General features: G+C 39.8%; 1 pseudogene across 1 annotated transcript in view; it reads right to left on the bottom strand.

The window, feature by feature from the left end:
- LOC309966288 (centrosomal protein of 78 kDa-like) overlaps positions 1 to 25,838 on the bottom strand; it is a 30,072-nt pseudogene extending 4,234 nt beyond the window's left edge. Inside the window, exons 1-9 of the transcript in view lie at positions 25,722 to 25,838; positions 25,419 to 25,678; positions 21,901 to 22,073; positions 21,738 to 21,809; positions 20,569 to 20,672; positions 18,407 to 18,581; positions 11,915 to 12,125; positions 10,679 to 10,724; positions 9,129 to 9,259 (exon numbers count right to left, since the gene is read on the bottom strand). The product of the transcript in view is annotated as a centrosomal protein of 78 kDa-like (transcript). The remainder of the gene's footprint in view (positions 1 to 9,128; positions 9,260 to 10,678; positions 10,725 to 11,914; positions 12,126 to 18,406; positions 18,582 to 20,568; positions 20,673 to 21,737; positions 21,810 to 21,900; positions 22,074 to 25,418; positions 25,679 to 25,721) is intronic.
- Between the last annotated feature and the right edge of the window lie 391 nt (positions 25,839 to 26,229).

Raw genomic sequence — 26,229 nt, 5'->3', positions numbered from 1 at the left:
AGAAGAAGAAAGAAAAGTTCTATTTTTATTTGTGGGTCTCTTTATAGTAGGAACTCCTATTAATGAACATGCTTAACACACCTGAATTGCATAATTGCAGATTCAAAAGCATTTTTTTTTAAAGTAACCACTTTATTTTATTTTATTTTTTTTATTGCGGTACACGGGCCTCTCACTGTTGTGGCCTCTCCCATTGCGGAGCACAGGCTCCGGACGCGCAGGCTCAGCAGCCATGGCTGACGGGCCCAGCCACTCCGCGGCAAGTGGGATCTTCCCCGGATCGGGCATGAACCCGTGTCCCCTGCATCGGCAGGCAGGTGGACTCTCAACCACTGCACCACCAGGGAAGCTCCAAAAGTAATCACTTTTAAAGCAATTTACAGTCAAGCACTGTTCCTGGAGTTCCCTGGGCATTAAATCTAATCATCAAAACCCTAAGAGGGGGCTTCCCTGATGGCGCAGTGGTTAAGAATCTGCCTGCCAGTGCAGGGGACACGGGTTCGAGTCCTGGTCCAGAGAGATCCCACGTGCCTCGGAGCAACTAAGCTCGTGCGCCACGACTACTGAACCTACGCTCTAGAGCCCCCGAGTCAAAACTACTGAGCCCGCGTGCCACAACTACTGAAGCCTGCGCGCCTAGAGCCCGTGCTCTGCAACAAGAGAAACCACCGCAATGAGAAGCCCGCACACCACTACGAAGAGTAGCCCCCGCTCGACGCAAGTAGAGAAAGTCCGAGAGCAGTATCAAACACCCAGCGCAGCCAAAAACAGATAAATAATAAATTTATTTAAAAAACAAACCGTACGAGGAAAGAACAATCACTAACTCCATGTTATTTTACAGATGAGGGAAACAGAGGCAGAGAAGTAGAGTAAGTAGAGCAGCACAGCCAAGGTCACACCACTAAGTAGCAGAGCCACACTGTGGACTCAGGAAGCTGGGTGCCATTCCTGCTCACGGAGGTGGTAGTCTTCCCATTCACCAAGGTCACTGAAATAAAATGAACACTGATAAACTCCCTTAGGAGTTTCAGGAAATAAGACACTTCGGTCCGTGAAGTGGGGACACTGCTTGCAATAGGCAGAATTTTAACAGAGCCCCTAAGACTCCTACTTACTGAAGTACACAAACCTTCCACTTATCCAATCAAACTCTAAATCTAGGTGCTGCAGTGAAGGGATTTTGCAGACGGAATTAAGGTTCAAAATCAGTTGTTTTTTTAAGATGGGGAGATTATTCTAGGTGGATGTGACCTACTCAGGCACCCCATGAAAAGGACCTGAACTCTTCCTGAATTGAAGTACAAAAGGGACAAGAGGGAGACTCTCCATTGCTGGCTCTGAAGAAGTCCAATGGTGTGGCAGGGAAGGCAAGTGAGAGGCCTCTAGGAGCTGAGACTGTCCCCCGAATGACAGCCAGCAAGGAAATGGGGACCTCTGTCCTGCAACTGCAGAATCTGAATTATGCCAACAAGCCGAAGAATCTTGGAGCCATTCTTTCCCAGAGCCTCTGGATGCTAACACAGCCTGACTGACACCTTGATTTCAGCTCTGTGACCCACACAAACTATGGTGAACATCCAACGTTTGGGGCTCAATATCTTACACTTAAATTTCACGTGCTTTAACACTCTCGGGAGGGAACGCCCATGTTCCCGTGTGGATCTGAGCAGGAAACCCAGTCATGCTGTGCCTGGACTTCTGACCTGCAGAACTGTGAGCTAGTCAAATAGGTATTGTTTTCAGTCAGTAAGAGTGTAGTAAAAGAATCAATATCCTACTCAACCTCCAGGTTCGTGAACAAAATAAATGACTGTCATTGTTTTAGGCCACTGTTTCGGGGTGGTTTCTTATGCAGCAATAAACAATCAGAATTCCTATACTTATGAAAACAGTACGGTATATTTATACCTTTTAACTGCTTTGAACAATCACTTAAAGAATGAGGAACTCTATTATATGCCATCATTGGGAGAGGAACTGGTATCACTTTCTGAAGAGTAACTCTTGGTACCTAACAATAATCCTACATCAGGGGTTTACCCTAAGGAAATCAAAGATGTGGGCAAAGATTTATCTACCAGCATGATGTCATAAGATTGTTTATAACCAAACCCTAGAAGAAAGCTAAGAGCCTCCAAATTGGGACTGGTTTAAAGAAAAACAGCTCACCGTCTGAAGGAATGCGCTATGAAGCCACTAAGAAAAGAATGACAAGAGGTCTCAACCAGAGTTAATGAATGGGCTTCAGGAGTTCTACATTCATAATATATCTGTGCGTTTTTCCTGGGAGATGATGCAAAAGCTTAATCAAATTCTCTGATGTAGAAGAGTATTTAGTGACATGGCAAAATATTTTTGATACTTTTTTAAGACAAAAGAGCAGATTAGGTGTGTGTACATGCAGAGGTGGCTTCTATTTCCTTCAAGAAGCTGTTCATTGTTTACAAACATTTGCTCAATGAACATATATTTTTATATTCAGAACATGTTTAAAAAACTGAGAGTCTAAGAACTTCAAATTCTTTAATGTTTCATTACTAAAGCCAGTCAAGTTTTCAATGGGGAAAAAGGAAAAAAAAATGCAAACTTCCTCTACTTTTAATATGATGGTTTAATCAATCTTCTAATTGTGTTAGAAGTGTTAAATTTTTGTGAAAAAGTGTATCCTTCTCCTACAAAGTATTCATAATTCATGTCCCTTACATGGAAATATGGAACCAAAAAAGTTAGAAAGTAAAATTGCTTGATATTCTATTACTTAAGTAAGACTAATGATAAGGCTTTGGAATAATTTTCCTTCCTGTCATCTGCTCTCCTTCCTCCCTTCTGTACACTGGCTAGGGTGATTTTTCTGGGACAAAGCTTCCATCATATTGGATATCAAATTTTATGTTCAACTTTTCTCCATTTAACATTGAAATCAATCATTTCTCATATAATCAGGGGATTCATAACCGTGATTTTTTTTTTGTGGGCTACAAAATATTCCACTGAGTGGGTTTACTGGTTAACCATTTTACACATTTAAATTCTTACCAACTTTTCAATATTATCAGACAATAACCGTTTTTATGCATGAAAGCTTTTTTCCATATTGAGAATAACGTTCTTACAATAAATCCATAAAAATGAGTTTGAGATCAAAGCAAATGAACATTTTTAAGGCTCTGAGGTACCTGTCTCCAAACTTCTTTCCAAAAGATTTCTGAGATTTTACACTGCCATCAGCGATGTATCACTTGGTATATAACCTCTACTATAACTGTTGGCTTACTTCCTCACTTAGAGTGCAAGTTATTTGAAGATAGGGGGTGTATTTTATTAAGTGTTTACCCCCAGCACCTGTGCCTAGCACAGCATAGACGGTCAATAAATAATTGCTTAATAAGGAAAATCCCTGCCAATACAAGATGTATGTGTGTGAAAGACAGACAGTGTGTTTTTCTCTAACTGGATAGATGAAAACATGTCATCTTCTTTAATGTGCAATTTTTTTGCTTATAATTAGTAATTAAATTTCTCTTTTAGATTATATTGTAAAAATTCAGATTCTCTGAGGCAAATGGGCCTGGCACTACCCATTAGCTATATAACCTTGGACAAGTTCTATAACTCTAGGCCTCAACTTCCTCATCTATAAAATGGAGATAAGCTCCCATATCACAGAGCTCTTGTGAGGATTACATGAGTTAAAACACATATAAAATTAGAAGAGTGCTTGGTACACAGAATATGTTCAATTAATGCTGAATGAATGAACATGCGAATGCAAACAGTAGTGAAGGGCTTAAAATGAAATGGTCTCATCCCACTCCCACATCCAGCACTCAAGAAGCGACCGATTCTTTACGCAGGTTTTTAATTGTAAAATACGATATGTGTACTGAGAAGTGCACAGAACAAAACTGTCAATGTGACAAATAAAAAGAGAATACTTACATAAACACTACTCGAATCTGAAAGTATTGATACTTGTCAGCATCTCAACCCCCCCCCCCCCCATATCCTTTTCTCATCACAAGCTCCTTCCCTCTTCCAGGTTAAACACCATCCTCACTTCTTGACAATCATTTCCTTAACCTGCATGCATCCCTAACAAAAGAGTTTAGTTTTGTCAACATCTAACTTTATGTAGAGGATCATAGTATATGAAGTCTTTTCTATCTTATTTCTTTCTCTCAACGTTGGTTTAAAAAATTCATCCACATTGCTGCCTGGAGCTCTAGTTCATTCAATTTTATTGCTGGATAGTTTTCCCACTGTACGAATACACAAAATTTATTTAATTTTTGACTCTTAATGGACATTTGGTTTGTTTTCAGTTTGTGCTAATGCAAATCATGGACAGGAATCCTGCTGTACCGGTTATTCTGGTGCATTTACACAGGGCGGGGGTGAGGGCTGCTGGCTCACAGGCTATTTATATACCTTCAGTTGATGGAGAGTGCTAAATGCTTTCCAAAGTAGTTGTGTCGATTTATACTCCAGTATAAACAGGGTAGAAGATTCTCATAGTACTTCAGGTCTACAGTACCTGATACTACCAGACTTTATTTATGTATTTGTCAATCTGATTGGCATGTAGTTTCCTTGGTTTTGACTCACTTTTCTCTTATTACTTAATGAAGTCATACACTTTTCTGTGTTTACTGGCTGTTTGGATTTCCTTTTTCATGAGGTTTACATCAATAGTTATTTTTTATTTATTTTTTTATTACTATTTATTTATTTTTGGCTGTGTTGGGTCTTCGTTGCTGCGTGCAGTCTTTCTCTAGTTGCGGCGAGCGGGGGCTACTCTTCATTGCGGTGGCTTCTCTTGTTATGGAGCACAGGATCTAGGCACGCGGGCTTCAGTAGTTGTGACACGTGGGCTCAGTAGTTGTGGTTCGCAGGCTCTAGAGCGTGGACTCCGTAGTTGTGGCGCACGGGCTTCGCTGCTCCGCAGCATGTGGGATCTTCCCGGACCAGGGCTCGAACCCGTGTCCCCTGCCTTGGCAGGCAGATTCTTAACCACTGCGCCACCAGGGAGGTCCAACTATTGTTAGTTTGAATTCTTCTCCATTTCCAAGTAATACTCTTACATGACTATTTTCTCACTAAATTGGAGGCATTATCTGTTCACTTTCTAACTTACTACTAAGTAAGGGTTTAGTTCCTTTACACTCTTTCCTATGTCCACACTGCTCTGTAAAGTTATGTCATCATGAGTTATTCCACTGCTCATGATCTCTTTGACTTGTAGTGATATACTTAAAAACCTACATTGTTGATCAACTATAAACTCTCTCAATGTCACGCTTTGTAAAATGAGGACATTCATACCATCTTCCCTTTTTTCTACCTCCTGTCTACCTTCCAAACCTAGCTTTTACGTTGTCAAAGTTGAAATTTATATTCTGTTCTATGTGCAGTTAAGTCTTCTGTTATTCGAGAGTCAGTAAGGAGTAAGGTTTAAGAGAACAGGCAGAGAGCCTCAACTCAAAGCCTCAATCCAACCTTAAAATAGGTACAGCCTGGGCAAGTTCCTTCCCTGTCTTAGTTACCTGTTCTCAAAAGTGGGAATGGGGCATCCCTGGTGGCACAGTGGTTCGGAGTCCGTCTGCCGATGCAGGGGACACGGGTTCGTGCCCCGGTCTGGGAGGATCCCACATGCCGCGGAGCAGCTGAGCCCGTGAGCCATGGCCGCTGGGCCGGCGCATCCAGAGCCTGTGCTCCGCAACGGGAGAAGCCATAACAGTGAGAGGCCCGTGTACCGCAAAAAAAAAAAAAAAAAAAAAAAAAGTGGGAATGATATTAGCACCAACCTCATAAGGCTATTCAGAGGATTAAATGAGTTAATATATGCAAAAACACTTAGAGCCTAATATATACTAAGTACATACTAGTACACAATACATTTCAGTACATACCAACTTAATACTAATACATACTAAGTATAGTTTACTTTAGTTATTAGTGATTACATGCAAGTTGACGATAAAAGCTGCAAACCAAGACAGTATTGCCATTATTACAATTAAATTAATATTGCCCACTGCAGATGTACTGTGTCTCTGTGTACAGATAACACCTTGTTCCATACTGTGCCAGTGTCACTGCCCTTGTGCAGGGTGACCACATACCCCAAGCCGCCTTGGGCTGTTCCAGTTTATACCTGTTGTCCTGATGTTACAGCATTAGAGCGCCTCCTTACACTATTGAAGTATAAGGAGTTTGGACAAGTTCTGGTTTGGACAACAAATTAGACAGGTGGTCATTACCCCTGTGTTTCACTGAAAAGGGGGACATCTATAGTGTCAAGTTTAAGTGGATTCTTCTCTTCCTCACCAATAGTACGTTAAAAATCAATGATAGTTTAGTTTGCTTCATGTTTATGTCCATATAGCCTTTTGTCCTCTGGAGTTCAAGTTCCTTCTCTTCTTCCTCTCCCTCCTCCCTTCCAACAGTGCCTAATACCAAGTAAGTACAATATGCCTCAAGGTGTTTCTCAGCTCTCAATCACACAATCAATAGAAGCCTCTCCACTCTAGACTAGCTGCAATCTGCACCGAATCCCCTATTACCTTCCTTCTTGGTTTATTGCCTCATTTTGCTGGATTATTTCTATAAATAGCTTAAGGTGTAGCACAGGAGGTCAATTTTTCAAATTTCTTTGTGTACAAAATATCTTCTTCAGCCTCCACTTATGACTGATAGTTTGGCTGGATACAAACCCCTAGGGTGAAAATTATGTGCCTGAAAAACTTTGGAGGTATCTTTCTAATGCCTTCCAGGATCCATGGTGCTGACAAGTATGATAAGGTCAGATTTTAACTCTTTTTTTTAGGTGGCCAGTATTTTTCTCTCTGGAATGGATGTATCCTCTCAGTATTTTATTCTATTTTATTTTTTCAGTATTTTAAAGTTTCACAATGAAGGGTGCCTAGGTATGAGTCTATTCTTGCTCATCTTGCGTAACTGTTTTCAATCTGAGGCCTGATGTCTACTTTCAGCTGTGGGGAATTTTGTTGCCCTTTGACAGCTTCCTTCCATTTTTTTTCTGGGTCTGGAGTTTCTAATAGTAACATGTTGGATCTCCCAGATGCAGCCTCTCTAACATATTTCTATCATCACTTTTTCCATTGTGTCTTTCTTTTTTATATACTGAGAAATTTGTTAAATTCCTACTGAATTTATTTCAGCAACCATATTTTCATTTCCAAGAGACCTCTCTTGCTTTCTGACCATTCTCTTTTTAACTAACACCCTAATCTTATTTTATAGCTTTTTTACAGCTCTTTTTAAACCTCTCTCAGGATACTAATTAGGGTTTTTTCTTAAATTATTTTGTTCCCTAAATTGTCCCTTGTCCTACTAGGATACGTTTTCACTCTTTTTCCCCCTCTCACGTTGGAAGCTTTACTCAACTATCACGCAAATGACAGTTATTTTCTATTTAAGAATGAGTGCAGAAAGCTCCCTGAAGTCAACGATTGATTGGTTTCTTATGCAGGAAAAAGCGGGGAGTAACTGTAATAGGATCTCCCCCAAACACAATTTTCTAGGGTGTAAAAACTCACACTAGCTGCCCTAGTTCTTGCCAGTTTCACTGGTTTCAAAATGAAATCATCTCATTTCAGGAGTGTGAGGGCGGGGCTGGGAGTCCACTCCTCCAAACACAACCCTTCAATGAGCTCCCCTATTTCAGTCACACTTTTAACTAACTCCACCCTCTCTCCTACATGCGCATCTGAGCATGGGCCTACTTCTGCAGGTGGGGTCAGAATCCTCCTCAGTTGCAGGTGGTCGCTGTGCATATTCTAGGTGATGCTTTTCCTCTGTTCTACTGCTTCAGTTTCACACTCTTCCACTTGTCTTCCGTCTTTCAAAACTATGTTGAAACCTCTTGATTCTCGTGGGCTTATATACTTAAACCCTTTGATACCATCATTGTAGTGTCTTGTGAAAACGGAGAAGAGCTAAAAGGGTTCTCAGTGCCTTCTGAATCTGCTATTCTGTGGTCCAGTGTTTAAACTTCTTGGTCTTCCCCAGTGTCTATCATTGCTTTTAGAAATACAATCTCCTGGTCTATTCGTGAAGGAAATGAATACATCACATCTAAAATGACAAGGAAGGCAGGTTAGATGCTCTAGGGCCTTGTTGTACTCTGCCATTTACTAATAAACCACTACGTGCTACAAATTGTAGGTGCTCATTTATAAAACGAAAGGGGGTAACCCTACACGAACTATAGATTTCTCCTACTCTAACATTTCATAATTTTCTAAGTTCTTTTCTTAAAATTTCTCTATATTATCATTAATTTTAATTAAAAAAATAAAAATCTAGCTTTCTCTTTTGAAAATCAAAGAGTAATTCCCATAGTCCTACAATAATGGAATAATTAGTTCTGAAACCTGTCAAGTTTCATGTTTCATATGAAAAGAAAATCACATTAAATAATTTTTAAAAATTAAACATGAACTTTGTAGCACAAACACAAGGTTCCCCCCAAATGGTGTTCCTTTATTTACTAGAAATGTTCAGCTCTGCATTAAAGTTGAAAAAAAAGAAATATATTATTTTTGAGGTACAAAAATTTCTTATGAAAATCAATTTTTCTTTTCTGTCCATACAAACAAAAGTATGGAATGACATTAGAGGTCAGGTTTAGTTGGTAATAGAATGTAGCTTCTTGATATTTTTTATTTTAGGAAAGGAGAATATCAACATCAAAACTTTTTTTTTACTTTTATTTAAAATGAGGCCATATTTTCCTCTTATAAAAACAGAGTTCAGCTAGACCTGTCAATTTTCTCATCTGTAAAACAAGAACACTGAATCAGCTGACTATATTCATTCAGAACTCAATTTCTTTATTGTATGATCACTAAGGTTCTCCCTAAATCTAATATACTAAGGTTCTAAGGAAAGGAAAATATATTACTAACGACATGTTTTGATTTTTATTTCTTAGAGTTCAAATGTCCACCATTCACCTTGGTCTAAGCTTAAGGAACCATTCAAGGGGATACAATGCAGATGGGAGGGGAAAACAGAACCCTCACACAAGCTGTGCCGTGTTGCAATCAGGCTTCCATTTGAAAAATAACCTTGTCTATAGCTTTAAAGTGATAACTTTGTACCTGCAGTGCTTCTTGTTTCAAACGGATTTTCTCTGGCTCTTCCTGAACACTTTCTGAGGAATCATTGACCTCTTCGATTTCTGAGGAGGAAGGACTCTCTACTGTCACAGTCACAGGAAATTCTGATGGACCTGAGTGTCTGAAGAAGAAGATAGGAAATCACAGAGTTGTTACACTAAAGTGCAAAGAAAGAAGACAAGATTGTAAAAAAAGATAACACAAGTCAGATCCAAATATCCAAATATTAGAGGACATTTAACAAAAGTGATCTGAGGTATCATTATTTATAAATGTCTCTCACTGCTCCTTAGTCTAAAACAGGCAATGACTAAGTAAAATTACAGGAACTTATTTTTGCTATGTTACTGTACAGACCTCTGTTGTACATGGTTAGGATTAGTAATGGGAATTGCCCATATTATTTTATTAAGTGTCTTTCACAGAAGCCAAGTGAAGAGCCAAGGTAAACATTTTTTCTCAGATCAACTTTATACTGCAAATGAAAAATTTATTCTTCACCATCAGACACAAACAGTCTGGAAGAAAATGTAGTTTTTCAGAGGAAAATACATCAGTAAAGGGACCGATGAATAATCAGAAAGTCAACATATCTAAGCTGGGAATAACAGACATTAGAATTTTAAAAAAGAAATCACATACACAACTAAAACTAACCCATCAAAAATTTCATCTTCTCACCACACTTAAGCCAAAACTAGGGTAACAGTAATACAATTCTCCCATCAAGATTCACTGCCACTGCAATGTTGTTCAATAGGACAGTTCCAAACATTTAAAACCTGACCTGGCCACAACCCCATAAAAGTCTACAGATCATAAAGAAGTGTGCTGGGATTATATAACCATGCAGAGGACAAGTCACTAGGACATCATTTTGACAACAAGCAGCAAACCCTGCAGCACAGGAAAACCGTAACAGGAGAACGAGGTGCACACCTCTCTCTCTGGGCATGCAAGGGCAGGACTGACACCTAAGATGCTCTTCTCTCAACCTCAGCAGTGGTGCCTTTCACAGAGCAACTATGCAGTCTCCCAGAACCACTGGGAAGGAGAATCTGATACTGACAGTATTAGCTTGCCATGAGGCCATAAGCGAGGGAATGTGTGTGGCCTTGGTGAGAGAGCAGAGGTTTGGGAGATGTTGCTTTATATTGGTTTTCAGATCAGGAATTTGTACATATAGCCCGCAAACAACGTTTCTTGAAAACATGTGAACATTCTTCAGTATGAGAGCTCCATGTGAGGGGTCAGAAATGGCACTCAAGTTCGTTTCACTGGGTAACAGCTGATTTGCGGACTGGAAAACAGGCTTCCTTGTTTACAGGCATAACCACAAGGCTGCCAGTTGTGTGCCAAATCCACAAAACTACACAGTTGCATTGGGAGAGCGACCAAACATGTTTTACATGGATTTATTTCAGAGAGGGAAATGCTTCTTGTAAGGCTCTGTCAGTTTAAAAAGCAAGGAGAATGACCATCCACCTTTCCCAATTCAAGTCCTATATATCATAAATATGATAGCTAAACACCAGCAACTGATTACATACATCACGAGCTTTGATGAATGGAAAGCCCCTAAAAAGATATCAACAAAACGAAGTTAGATCTTCATGTAAATACATCACCAGTTAAACCCAGTTAATACAACTATTTAGTATTATGTACAGTATCCACACAGAATTGTGTATAAAAATAAATAAGCTCAAAACAAGGACCTGGAGGGCTCTGCTATGGAGAAAACTGAACAGAATTCAGGTGACTGGCTCGGTAATAACTCTCTGAACTGCTGAGAGGCCCCTTCAGTTCCTATGTTCAGGATGCTTGAGATTTCAGTCTCACTTCTTTAAATGGTGATATTAATCATTCTCTAATTTACCACCCTGTGTGAGGAGGATGGACCTGAGATTAAGTGTCTCAGGAAGAAGATAGGAAACCACAAAGTTGCTAAACTCAAGTGCAAAGACTGGGGATTCAACACTATAGTTTATGCAACAGCAATTCACATTACCATTTGCAAAAAAGTAGTCGGTTGTCCAATGGGGATTACAAACATCCATTTAACATGAGCAACTGAACAGATATTTTACACAGTAACTACTTCAAGTACTATTTAAAATCAATTCTCTTTGTTTTCTTAAGCAATTGTTAATCCCCAATTTCGTGAATACTACCAAGTCAGTCACTTGAAAATCATCTAGAGCAATCTATTTCACTTAGCAAGCCTAAAGCTATAGTTCAGCCATTTTATTTACTGTTCTGTGACAAAAATTACTATGAACAGCTATCCCCTGGATAAGAAATCAGGCAAAGCTAGTTTGACTCACTAAATCTGATTTACTGAGTTAATAAGCCAGTTGTTTTAGAATAGGTCTAATGCATAATTTTCATCCATTCTGTATTAAACTATTTCCCATGTCTAAAATGTCTTTTTGCCCATTCGTACATATCCAAATTCCTACTTCTGTGCTGTAGGGCTTCACGCAACTACACCTGCCTTTAATGAAACTTTTCTCACATGCACAATTGGTGATAATTTTAGTCTCCTCAAGACTCCCACGGGGTTAGCTCTGTTGTGACACTTGAGAAACAACTTGAAACTCCCAATTACCTTTTGTTTTTCTTCCTTAGAGGGCTCATTGGGCAGAAGCCATGTGTGAGTTATCTTTTTTCCTCTATAGAAAGCACCAGAGACCGCTCACATAACAGAAGTTCCAAAATAAAGGACTCTGAATGATTGAAAAAGACAGGGAATGCAAACACGTTACCTGTTGCTTTTTGCACGTTCTGCAGTACGCCACGGCCGGAAACCAGACACACCAGGTGGTAGAGGTTCAGGACCATAACATTCTTTACCAGCAGAGTGTTTCCTTCCATTACTTACAGGTTGCTTTGTGGCCAAGCCTATGTTTGACAAAGCATGAAAAGAAGGAATCAAGATGCACCAAAGGTCTACAGAGCAACTGTCACATGTGTACACTTTGAAAGGAATCAAACAGGCACTTGACAATGATGCCAAGGCCATTAAAAAGAGGATCGTTTTGTACAAAGGTTTTACATAAGCCAGCATTTTTAAAAAATGTAAGTTCTCTAGAGTAACAAGTTATTTTAACTAAAACAAAAGTATTGAGATGTGCAGAAATGCAAAAATAAATTTTTAAAATAATCCCGAAGTATGATACATTTTATGTATTATGCAGAAACACTCAAGTTTACCGAATCTTAGAACACCTTTGGCATTTCTGAATCTCAAGGACACAGAAACACAGATACACCCATGACTTCTGCCAAACAGAATCTTCAGAATTAGACCAAAATTTCAATTTAAGATGAATTTTTCTATGTAAAAACAATAAAAGTTATAAGGCTGCAAGTTGCTGGGTGGTAGGTGAGTCAATGTTACTCTCCTATAAGCCTGTCAACCTTCACTGCTCCTTTGATTTCATACAGAAATCACACAAAAAAACAAATGAAACCCACTGGATAAAAGAGTGAAATGTGGAGACTCATCCTATATTTCAGTAGTAAAGAGGCAAGTATCTTTATATGAAATATTTGGTTGCAAAAACTAGACCTACATGTTAATATTTTATTTAGAACAAGCCACATATTAAAATTCACATTTAAATATTTAATTTGAATTTACTGAAGACAAACAGCATAGGTTAAAATGGTTATATTTATCCTTCAAAGCTACTATATTTTGTGTTATTTATTTATTTTAATAGATCTTTATTGGAGTATAATTGCTTCACAATTCTGTGTTAGTTTCTGTTACACAACAAAGCAAATCAGCCATATGCATACACATGTCCACATATCCCCTCCCTCTTGAGCCTCCCTCCCACCCTCCCTATCCCACCCCTCTAGGTCATCGCAAAGCACCGAGCTGATCTCCCTGTGCTATGCTGTTGCTTTCTACTATAGTTTAGCAACATTAGGATGCAGGGTAAAATGGAGTGTATGTGGTAATATAGGACAAATATTTCATAGAGTGTAGCTTATTGATAATCACCACATGATCCTGTGTGATTTATATGCCTCTTAAAAATATATAGGAGCTCAGTTCATTTTGTGCTATTTTATTGTGTTTTTTAACTTAATTACGGTCAAAAAAATGTTTGTATGCATGTGGTTTGTATGTGTTAGCTTCCTTTACTTTCAGAAACGAATGCAAATACATTTGTATTAAAAGTTTTTTAAATTACACTTTTCTTGTTAGGAGATAAAAAAAATTTCTAATAAAAGTTCCCATCTGTTTTTAGGCATACATAATGACAATATAAATGTGACACAATTCACACCATTATTTCACCCTGTACTCACCAGGATCTAGGTATATACCCAGATACTGATTGGCTTACCTCTATGTCTCCAAATAACTGAGGCAAATAGAAAAAAAAAGCCCAAGAAATAAAATTACTCTTAAAATAGCTCAATGAGTTTGTATATTTCAGTTATATTTCCACTTTGTTTCATCATGCTAAATAAAAAAAAAACGTTTAACTGTTTTCTTCTCATTCCATGATGCCCTATTATATACCACCAGGTACTAATTTTACAGAATTCCTAATATACATGCTTTATTAATATATATATTTCCATTTCTAATATCATAGCAAAAGTCAACTTAGCTATTTTAAGAATACTGTACACATGATATAAATTTTTAATAATAATATCTAATTAGTGTGATACCACAAATCTTAACTTCTTTGTATGTACTATTTGATTATTAAAATATCACTCTCTTGAAATAACAATTGGCAGACAATCATAAGCTTTTTTTTGACTTCATAAACACTCTTAACAACTTATTTAATACACTATTGTCCAAGCAAGTTGATTAACAGAGAATCAAAAACATACATCTTTAAGTAGAAAAAAAAAGCTGTATATGAAGATGTTTACAATAGTTTATTTTAGGTTATTTCCAATTGTTCACCAATTTTTTTTTTTTTTTTTTTTTTTTTTTTTTTTTGCAATACGCGGGCCTCTCACTGCTGTGGCCTCTCCCGTCGCGGAGCACAGGCTCCGGACGCGCAGGCTCAGCGGTCATGGCTCACGGCCCAGCCGCTCCGCGGCATGTGGGATCTTCCCGGACCAGGGCACGAACCCGTGTCCCCTGCATCGGCAGGTGGACTCTCAACCACTGTGCCACCAGGGAAGCCCTTGTTCACCAATTTAAAAAATTGACCAACTCAATGAAACCTTGTGAATACAATGTTAAAAAGTATAACTATGAATCACAGAATTTAAATTTAGTATGAAAAGAATGGCAAATTATATTGAAGTTATGTGGAATTATGTTTATAGACAGCAGGAAGAGAAAATAAAAATGTAAATATTGCTAGACAGGATAATGCAATTAGAGGTGGTCTTTTAAATTTTTCATTTTTATGCTAATACAATACCTTTATAAAACCCAAAAATCTTCAAACAACACATTTTAAAAAAATTGTGGTAAACTACACAAAACAGAAAAGTTATCATTTTAACCATTTTAAAGTGAACCGTTCAGTGATAGTAAGTCAACAAATTTTTAAAACTTTCAGAGGGAACCTGAATAAAAGATGTGTTGTCCATTGGTGATTTTAATGTATCTGGTATATAACTAAAGTCACCAGAAAACTCTTTCTGGGAAATTGGCAGATCATAAACATAAAATATTTATTTTGCTTTATATCAAACCTTATTGTTTTGCTGTTTCAAAATTCAAATTTACTCACAAGAAAGAGTCAGTTTCATATTAGATTTGGTTTCACAAATGCTGCTCCTGCTATTCATTCTTATCACCAAAAAAAAAAAAAGACTATTTGTGACTAACGATAATATGTTCCAGAAAATAAAAAGTTAAAAGGTTTTCAATCTGCATTTCTGGGAACCTAAATTAAAGCATCACACAACATTTTCAAAAACAGAAAAGCCATTTGATTTGACTAAAAACTTAGTTTTAAGATGGCAGAAAGTACCTTGATAATTTTCTTTTAAGAAAGAAAGAGAAACAAGCCATTAAAGAGAAATTCTTCCGAGCGAACTGAAACATGTTATGTATGTCTGACTTGGCACTCCTTCCATCTGGAGAACTTTTTTGATAATTGCTTTCATCACAGAATGATCTAAAGTAAAATGAATTGAAGTTAGAGTAATTATTTCCCAGTGAGTGGCTATTTCCATTTAAAACCAAAAGCCAACTAATTATTGCTTTTCCCATAAATTTAAATATGAAATCTACATTATGTAATTATACACTTAATACCCCTTTGTGTATTCTAATTTCTTCCTCAGAAACCTAAGATGCCATCTTGCAGACTGCCCACAATGGCTACTATTTTGGCAGCAACAAAGGTCAACTTTAAACATTTTGCATCTAAAGTGGCTTTGGATACCTTTGGATAGAAAGTACAGTCTGAGCACTGTCCAGACACTTAGATACCTAAAGGGCATCTAAGATAACAAATCAAAGTCCTGATATTCCCTCAAAAGCTGCTCCTCCCATCAGCCCCCTTTTTCTAAGTGATACCACCCAGTTGCACACATAATCATCAACGACTTGTCTCCTTGTTACTATTCCCTTCATACCTCACAACTAATCTATCTGCAGGTCTTGTTAGCTACACCCTGAAAACACAACCTGAATTCAACCACTTTTCACTTGCTGCAAACTTCCAACCTAACCTAGGCCATAAACATCTCTTATTTGGACCCCTGTGATAGTCTCCTAACTGGTCTCCCTGTTTCTCTTCTTTATCCTCCCAAGTCCATTCTCTATACCAGGTCACCTTATTCAGATACTATTTGGATCATGCCTTTTTCCAGTTCAAAACCCTCTACTCATTTAGAATAATCCACATCTTTACTCTGGCCTTCAAGACTTTACAAGAGCAGACCCCTGGCTAGCTCCTTGACCTCATGTCACACCACATTCTTCTTCACTCAGTACTCTGCCCAGATTGGCCTTCTTGCTTTTCCTTAAATACTCCACCCACCTACATGCCTGCATACTCATTGCCCCCTTGTCCTGGAATGTGCTTACCCCAGATCTTCCATGGCTTGCTCCTCTCTTCATTCAGGTCTCCGTTCAAATGCCACTTCTCCAGTGAAGCTGGCCCCTAACTAACCTGTCCAATGGAGTCCTACCTGCCCCCCTCACTCTTCTTACATTAAGATATTTTTGCACTTCCTACTCTCTAAAATTATATTACTTATCTCTTTACTAATTTCTATCTCAACTCCTTCACTAGAATGTAAGCTCCATGAGGGCAAGACTTTTGTCTGTCTGGTTCACTGCTTTATCAGTAGTGCCTAAACCTGTATCTGGCACACAGAAGGTATTACAAAAATTACTTGTGAAACTGACAAATGAATAAAGTACTCCTTGCAAGAATTCAGAGGTTGCACAAGAAGCAAATAATGCTCTTGGTGGAAGCAGGCTTAGTATCTAGGTTCACCTCTATTCAGAGTAGAGATAAGAACAATTTACAAGTATAAATCCCTTTAATCAGTAAATTATCTGCTCAAACCATAAGGGAAGTACAACATTAGAAAAGTACTGTTTTCTAGGATACAAACAATTAACAAATTCAAACAATGTGTGTATAGAGAATACACACTAAAAACCTATCATGAAAGTATGATGGTCAAGAACTCTTGCGGTAAAAGGTCAGACAAAAACCAGAACAAATGATCATGAATTCTAGTAGTTCTGGGGCTGAACAACCTACTCATTTAATCAAAAGGGATCATCGCAAAAGCACAGGTATTAAAAAATATTACATGAAAGGAAAGTATCATGAGTCATTTAAGTGTTGAGTGGACCATCACATTAAAATAACTAGAGTCTTTCAACGCCCCATGACATACAGAAATAGCAAGTCAGACATATGGATCTAACAGCATATGATACAACCCTTACAAACTGTCACTACAGAAGAAGGGACACCCGGTGTAATTAACCAACTAGCCAAATGAATACAAACAGCCAGTAAACCTCACCAGTAAATCAAATGAATACAAAATAAAACAAAATGTGGTTATTCTCCTATCAGATTAAGCCAAGATTCTGTAAGAGAAGTCTTTAAAATGTCTATACCCTTTTGATCCAAAATAGTCAGAGATATAGGTAAGGATATATATCAGAGTACTTTTTGTAACTGAAAAACTGGACATACCTTTTATACAAGATCGGATAAGCTATGTGCACTGTGGCATATTCATATAATGGAACACTGAAGGGTCACAAAAAAAATGATGCAGTAAGGCTTCCCTGGTGGCGCACTGGTTGAGAGTCCGCCTGCCGATGCAGGGGACACAGGTTCGTGCCCCAGTCCGGGAAGATACCACATGCCGCGGAGTGGCTGGGCCCGTGAGCCATTCCCGCTGAGCCTGCGCGTCCGGAGCCTGTGCTCCGCAACGGGAGAGGCCACAACAGTGAGAGGCCCGCGTACCGCAAAAAAAAAAAAAAAAAAAAAAAAAAAAAGATGCAAATTTACTGACATGCTAAGATGGTCATACTGAATTAACTGAAAAAAGTTATAAAATTTGGAGTAATCCCACTTGCATAAAAAAGGGAGAGGTACTCATTTTTGTAGTCTTACAGTTTTTAAAAAGTGCTACCAGCCAGTGTTTGTGAGAGGCAGGCTTCATTCACATCCACTCTTGGGGTGGACTACAAATTGGCATAGCCTTTCTGGGTGGTAATTTGGCAATGTGTATGAAAAGTCTTAAAAATATGTCACACTTAGTCATTCCACTTGTAGTACCTTATTCTACAGAAGTAAGCCCGATGGACACAGAGATGTATATATAACGTATCCACATTGTTTCTGACAGGGAAAAGCAAACTGTCTCAATCTAATTGCAAAGAATTGATTAAACTATGGGACATCAATATGATGGAACACTACATGATACCTCATTAAGTGAAAAAAGCAGGAATATGAAATAGCAAGTATACTACAATTCTATTTTTGTAATCTCTAAGTGTACAAATATATTTATAGAAAACAATAAAAAGACTGAGAATATATACACCAAAATGAACAGTGATTATGTCTGGGTGTTAAATTTATAGGTAATTGTTCTCTTGTTACTCTGTATTTTCTGTAAAGAATATATGTAACTCTTAGAGAAAGTTTAAAAGCAACATAAAAGCTATCAGAAAAATGAGGCCTTAAAAAAAGTCCTATCACAACAGTATCATGCCAAAAGCTAAGCATATATTACATTAAAAATTCAGTATTTTCAATTTAAGAATTTACCTCCAAGCCATAAATCCTCACTAAGAGATTCTGCAAAAGCACGAGCACCCAGGTCACCAATGAGCTTGTTGCAGTTCAGAGCGATGCGCCTCAAACCAGGCATACAGTCAAGATCAGGTCTCCTGGAACGAAGACTCTCAGCCCAGGTTTCTTCATGCCTTCTGATAGTCTGATACTTCAAAGATTTAATGGGACGAAATTAAGATGTTTCAATAAGGAAACAGGATGTGCCTACTGAGTATGGCTTATTATGTCAGAGATTTACACACACACATATCACGCATATATGCCAGGAGAATCAAGCTGAGAAATTAAACAGTCAGTTCTGCTTTACGAGTCCAGTGACCCACATTCTAGTCGGTCAGTGATTAGATTCCAGCCACTGGATGACCTGTTTTTGAACAGTTATGTAAAGTTGGATAACTCAATTACAGTCTAAGAATTATTTTCCTTATCTTCTAAGTCAGGGAATTGATTCTAAATTCTATCATTGCTGAGGCTCTAAATTTCATCATTCTGTCCTCCAATGGTCTCCAAACACCTGACTGGGCAACCCATAAGAAAACTTTTTAATATGCATCTTATTTTTTAACAAATTATATACACAAAGTTCTATACATATAATTTAGGTACATTATAAACTACACAGATATTTTTTAAATGATACAAAGCTAAATAGGTTCTAATATTTTCTTTTCCTAACTCCTAAGGCATTACTGAATTTTATTTATTTTTAAAAAGTATTTATTTATTTATTTGTTTCTTTGTTTGGCTGTGCCAGGTCTTTAGTTGCGGCCTGCCGGATCTTTTACTTATTGCATGTGGGATCTAGTTCCTTGAGCAGGGATCGAACACACGCCCCCTGCATTGGGAGCGCAGAGTGTTAACTGCTGGACCGCCAGGGAAGTCCCAGGCATTATTTTTAAAACTATATTTACAAAATGGATCTTACATGCTACCTAGGGTGTGGACACAAACTTCAGAGGCCTGGACCATGCACAGCCAGTTTGATGTGCCTTGGGAAGATAATGGTTTGACATTTAACCACAAGTCTTGTCTTAAAGACATTCAATTCTTTATATTCATAAAATCAATTTTGGTAACAGGGAACACTGACTTTAAATCAAAAAAGTCTTGTTACATTCTTGAAAACATAAAAGACTCAAAGTGCCTTTGACACTCTAAAAGCAAAATCATTAGTGTCATTTTCCTATTAACAATGGCTTATAAAAGCTCCAAGCAGAAATAACAGCAATCACTTACACAGTGCTTAGTATGTGCCAAGCACTATTTATACAAATGAGTTCATTTAAACCTCACAACAAGGCACAGACGTTAAGTGATTTGTCCATGGTCACTAGCTATAAAAGGGAGAAAGGGAATTTGAACCTAGACCATTTGGCTTCGGCACCCAAGTTCTTGACTGTTCTCTACCCGAGGGGTCAATGGACTTGCCCTGTATAGGCTCAAAGAATTTTTCAATTTCTAAAATCTAAATTTAAACATTTCCAGCTTTGTGGGCTATACAGTTTCTGTTGCAACTACTCAACCCCACTGGCGTAGGCTGAAAGTAGCCATAGCTACCATGTAAACAATGGGTTCCACTATGTTCCAAAAAACTTTCTTTAAAAAATCAGGCGACGGGCTGGATCTGGCCCACCAGCCATAGTTTACCTATCCCTGATCTGCACCATCAAACTATTAAAAAGACTTCATGTCAAATTATTAAATAATTTAGGCCTAAATACAGTAATTATAACCACTGTAAAGTTGTTAAGGCATTAAAAACTGTATTTACAAGTTGCCGATGTAGTGATGTTTATTAGTTTATAAACTACAGCAGCTAATAGACACTTGATTCATTTAAATCTTGAAGACTATAAAGGCATAGTTTCTTCACAGCATCACAATCAATGTTTTCAGTAACTAAAAATACATAGAAGTATTATTATGTATTATATATTAAATCTCCTATTTCTAAAATTAAGTGGACTATCTTTACTAAATGGTAGAATCCCAAACTGAAAACTGGTCTTATTCTTTCAACAAAATGAAAGATGCACTCACAGGTATCAAAAGACAAAAATTAACTGCCATCTGTGTCAATGTATTAATGTGCTTCAATCACATATGTTTTCATGAACGTTTAAACATAAAATCACCTTTAAGATCTTGGCCATGTAATCTGCTCCCTGCCATGTCAGATTATACCCCGTGAAGTTTACTGTCTTAAGAGTGATAGAGTTCTTTACACCTTGCCAAATAACTAAAAGGAAAAAAAAAAAACCCACACACACAGTAAGATGAAGAGCCTATACATTTGTCAATCTTGACTTATTTGCTTTTCTTGAGTCAATTGGAGGTTTACAGCCACATTCTTAAAATCATTAACTACAATCTTCCCAAACAGGTAATTGATGAACTGATGCATTCTAAAGCTTGTCAGTAACAAAGTTATTCCAGTTTACAGCAACAGTTTAATTCTATTTAGATACTAAAACTGAATACACTGGATACTGCAAACTTTCTTCCCAACCACTCAGTAAAGTACTACATACTTTTGAGACAAAGGAAAAAAAAGAAAAACCTAAAGAGCATAAGACTCTTCCGATTTTCAGTTCCAATGATACATGCCAACCTTGATGATCAATCAGCGATTTAAATGTCAACTATAAACCCAGTATTTTATTAGCTGCTATGCAGTATACTAGAGCAATAGAAGAGGGAGGACCTCAAACCCTCTGTTTCCTCAAATTGAAAGGCAGGCTTCCTTACCCCTTCAGACCACTAATGGACACAGGGAACGTACACTAATGTTTCAGGACCCCAATCAAGAATCACCTGCTTTGTGATTAGGTCCATCATACACCCTCACCAACACCACTGAGTTTGCTGCTCCTACGGGACGTTACATATATTTCCTATTTGAACACATACCACAGTGCATTATAATTATGATTGCAGATGGATGTTCTAACAATTTAAAGAGAATGATGACTTTTTTGCTCTTTACATCTTGCTATTTCCCTTCCCATAATATTTCTTGAAGAGAAACCATAAAAATATAAAGAAACACAAAAAACAGGAAATATACAAAACGTGTGGTTTGTGGCTTAACACAAACTTAAGTAAGATTAATTCTGACAGTATCCAGCATGACAAACTTCCATGGTACAAATGAAAATGGACCAAGGTTTGAGCAGGTACAGGAGACAATCCACGCATGCACAACACCAAGAAAAGGTAGACAGGAAAAGGTAGACAGACATGGTGTGTAGGAAATCACGAGACCAGTCCGATGGGAAGAGACTTAAACAAGACTGAAACTCACTTTCGAAACCTCCGTCTCCAACTGGACAATTCGCAAGACACAGGTTCACCAAAGTGGCCAAATATTCAATCCCTTTAATGGGGAGGAACAGTTTTAAATTTTATTGCTTTAGTTTGCCCCAAAAGCAACTATCAAAGGTTGGCAGGACACAATGAAGGCTTACTTTTGTTAACATAGTTAAGTCTCTCTCTCTCAGAACTAGCCCACTTAGCTCCAGGTTCCTTAGCGCACCCGATGCACTTACACAGCCTTCATGAGCTTTACACAACTGGAAGGTCACATCTTTATTTCTTATCGCAGGAACACGACTTCTGTAAACTTCATTTCTGTCACAACCTAAAGCAAAAATATTGTAAAATGAGTGGTTTAAACCATACATTTTATCATCATTAAAAAGCACCTAAATAAAAAGAAAAAAAGCATCTGCTCTGTGCTAAGGATTAGAAACGACTCCTGCCCTTAAAGCCTTCATTAAGGAGGAAGATGTATAAACTCAAAATTTCAATCACATGAGATAAATAAACATAACCTTTATGCACAGAGGTGCCTATGGAGGCAAAAAGTTATATCTAAATGACAGCTTCATGAGAACCCTGAAGTAGAATCTTGAAAGATGAGGCTATGCAGAGTTGGAGTAGGAGGTGCATTAACTGCAGAGGGAACATCTGTGAAAAGACACTCAAGCCTGACTCCTGCTGGGCACTGTAAATACTTCAGGTGGGGACGACTAAAGGCCAGGGGTCCAAGTGTGAGAAGAGACACAAAGGAAAATAGAGATGCTGGCAGAAGCAAGCCTGGGAGAGAGCATGGCTTTTATCCCACAGGTGACGAGGCCTGGGACTACCACTGGCTGAGTAAGGGTGCCTCCGCTGATTAGAAAAAGGCGCCCCGCTGCTGAAGGACCAATTAGACAAAGGGAGTAATCCCAGAAGTTCCCCTTCCTCAGGGCCAAAGAACGCCATGACGGGGCTTCCCTGGTGGCGCAGTGGTTGAGAGTCCGCCTGCCGATGCAGGGGACACGGGTTCGTGCCCCAGTCCGGGAAGATTCCACATGCCACGGAGCGGCTAGGTCCGTGAGCCATGGCCGCTGAGCCTGCGCGTGCAGAGCCTATGCTCCACAACGGGAGAGGCCACAACTGTGAGAGGCCCGTGTACCGCAAAAAAAAAAAAAAAAAAAAGAGCCCCATGAGGCTTGGCCCAGCACAGTGCAGACTACACGCCTCCGTGTAGAGCACACGCTGGGCGGCTAGTATGAACTAACTCTGTGTGGGCAAGCCATTAGCAGCATTATTTTAAGCATAGCTTTTTATGTTACAAGATCACTCAACCCGAGTAGGCAGATGAACTTAGAGGAGCTGAGCCCAGGAGCTGCGAAAGCACCCAGGAGTTTCTGCCATAGTCTGGGCAAAATGTAATATGGATGAAGAAGCAAATTTAAGAGGAGGCCAAAATCTACAAGCTAGCCCCACTGGATGCAAGACATAAAGGAAGTTCAGTGAAGGAACTCTGAAGAGAAAGGGCTCAACAATAAATTTTTGTTACATTCAATGTAAAATATGTGGCAAAATTAAGTACAGTGGCCTTTAAGGTCCCTTCCAGCTCTAATTTCTTTTGATTTCTAACTTATTACTCTGCTTAAGTAAAGTCCCTTCAGAGGTACAGAACAGTTCTTACACCTGAATGGGATGCAAAGAATAATCTGACTTCTGTTCACCAGGGGATGAATTGAACTGTCCTTGCAGGAGAGAGAACAGATGGTGTGAACCCCAGATCCTAGTAAAGGGCCAGGCACACGATAAGTATTCAGCTTTTCGAAAACAAACGAACATTTCCTTTCCTAGATCTTCACACCCTTCCTCTGCTGGCTACTTTCTCTCAGCTTATAAACATCCTCAAATATACCCACTTAAAAAACTCTCAGACCTATGACTCCTTGGATATTCTTGTGGATAACCTAAGTCTCTCCCATGCCTTCAAACACCTGTCCTTCCAGAAAGCCCAGATCTGTATCTTGGGCCCAGACCTGGCCCCTCTACCAGGCCCCTCTAAAGCACTGAAGATCAAGTAAGATCCTCTCCCCACCTCCAATCCCTCTCTACTGTGCTCTGTATATCACAAAAAGATGTAGCTGTAAACTGTCACCCACACTTGCTGCCCTCCCTTTTCTAACTGGTCACCAGGCCTCACCCATTCTCTCTCAGATCTGCAAAATCCAGTCCTACCTTTTATAACTTAAGTGGGACCCTTTGATTACAATTCACGCTGCACCCAATCAACTGCCTTCCACATGGAGGTCCCAGTGAGCCTCTAAACCAGAATTCCATTTCACTGTTCTTTGGTGTTTCCCACAGCCTTCAGGATAAACATCCAAACTTCTGACATGACAAACAAGGCCCCTTTCTGTGGGGCCCCACTAGGTTTCCAGTATCAACTCTCATTGCTTTCCCAAACCCAGAGTTCCAGTCCTGTACCTGAGTTTTGCCATATTTTTTTATATTTCTCAAACTTTGACACACACTGCTCCCTCCTGCCACCCCAGGAGCTTCTACATATCCTTAGAAAGGATGGCACCTCCTCCAAGAGCCTACCCTGAACTTTCCCTTCCAAGATTCTATGCTCTGCAAAGGGGAAAGATGGCGGGGAGGGATATATTAGGAGTTTGGGAATAACATATACACACGACTATATATAAAATAGATAATCAACAAGGACCTACTGCATAGCACAGGGAACTCTACTCTGTATCCTGTAACAAACTGTACGGGAAAAGAATCTGAAAAGGAATGGATATATGTATAACTGAATCACTTTGCTGTACACCTGAAACTAACACAATATTGTAAATCAACGATACTCCAATATAAAATAAAAATTAAATTAAAGAAAAAAGAGATTCTATGCTTTGTAGCACCAGAACTCACTTCTTCCAGAACACTGACTACTGTGCTTGTGTTTACTTGCCACCCAGTAGAAGGGGAGCTTACCTAGGGCAGAAGCGTCGTCTCCAGCAGCCCTTGGTTCTGACAACTCATTCAAGTACCAGGATACTTTACACACATAACCTGCTTAATTAATTCTAAGAACCCACAGAAAGAGTGGTTTTTAATGTCATTTTACAAGTGTGGGGATTGTAGCGCAAAAGAAACCTGCCCAGGCCACAGAGAGCATAAGCCCTGGAATTCAAACTCTAAGCTGCCTTCACACTGGTGCTCTTTCCACTATAGGATACTATTGAAAAAAAATTTCTTTTTCCTGAGCCCTGTTTGAATGGAAAGGAAATGAAGCTGGGATATATCAATTTCCTAATCGCTTTGGTCTGTACCAGGCAAAGTCATTCAACACACCAGGTAACATCTGTGCAACCATTAACGACGCTCCAAACTGTGCTAAGTGTTCTACATTGTAGAGTCTACAAGCATTAACAGAGTGAGACCTTGTAACCTCCACAGAGAGTGGGTCCTGTTAAGCCCATGCAACAGATGAGAACACTGAGACCTAGAAGCCTTAAAGCACTCGGCCGGGGTCACCGAGCTGGCAGGGGTCCTAAGCCGCACGCCCCGTCTAGTGCACGCACACCCGGGCACTGGGCACCGGTTCTAGTGCCCACCCTCCACCTTGCACCATCTAAAACCCCGCTTCTCAGCGCCCACATGAGGGCCCCTGGAAGCGGGAACTACAAACCTGTCTCGCCAAGCCGTGGCGGGAAGAAACTCTGGATACAGATCACGGGCAGAGGGTGCTCAAGAGCGGCGTCCAGTCAACCCCACGGAGGCGGTCGGCGTTGAAGTCCAGCAGCCCTCCCGCAGGGAAGCGCGAACGGCGGGCAGAGGCAGCGAGTCCTGCAGCGCACACAGCTCCTCACAGCGCCAGAAGTCGGCCACGCTGTCGCGGCGCAAGTTCACCGAGTGATCATGGCCGGAGCGTGGCCTCGGGGACGCTGGCTGCGGACACGATGCCCACAGCCGCCTGGCGGTCCCTGCTCGCCTCCCGGCCCCTCGGGCGCCCACCGCCCGGCGGCTGCGGCGCCGCAGCGTGGGCAGGACCCACGTAGCAGGCGGAAGACGCAGGGCCACGGGCCCCAGCTACGCCGGCCCCCTCCATGTCACGACCCCGTGACCCCGCATCGCCGGCTGTTGGCGCCGGCCTCAACGCCCCGCGAGACGCGGCGCGGCGGTTTAAACTTCCGGGCGGGACCTTGGGGGCGGGGCTCGAGGACGTCAGCGCACGCCCTGTGCGCCAGCACGTAGCCCCGCCTCCCAAGGGGACCCGGCTTGAGGAGCAGTGGTGAAAACTTCGAGACTAGGACGGCGCGAAAGGTAGGAGGTGTGGAGAATTTGGGGTTTGGAAAACGCGTTTGCTGACTGATCCAAACAAAAGTGAGACATGATTGTATCAGCGCATTTTAAAAGTAAACTCCCACTAAGTGTCTGTGCTCGCGCCGCCCAGGAGAGAGTGTGCACTTCGTGAGGGACACAGGAAAGGCTGAGTGAAC

The sequence above is a fragment of the Leucopleurus acutus genome (genome assembly GCF_964270905.1).
Source record: "Leucopleurus acutus genome assembly, chromosome: 9".
In the NCBI taxonomy this organism is placed as follows: Eukaryota; Metazoa; Chordata; class Mammalia; order Artiodactyla; family Delphinidae; genus Leucopleurus; species Leucopleurus acutus.
Note: the sequence above shows the minus strand (reverse complement) of the source record. Positions and strands in the feature narration are given on the sequence as shown.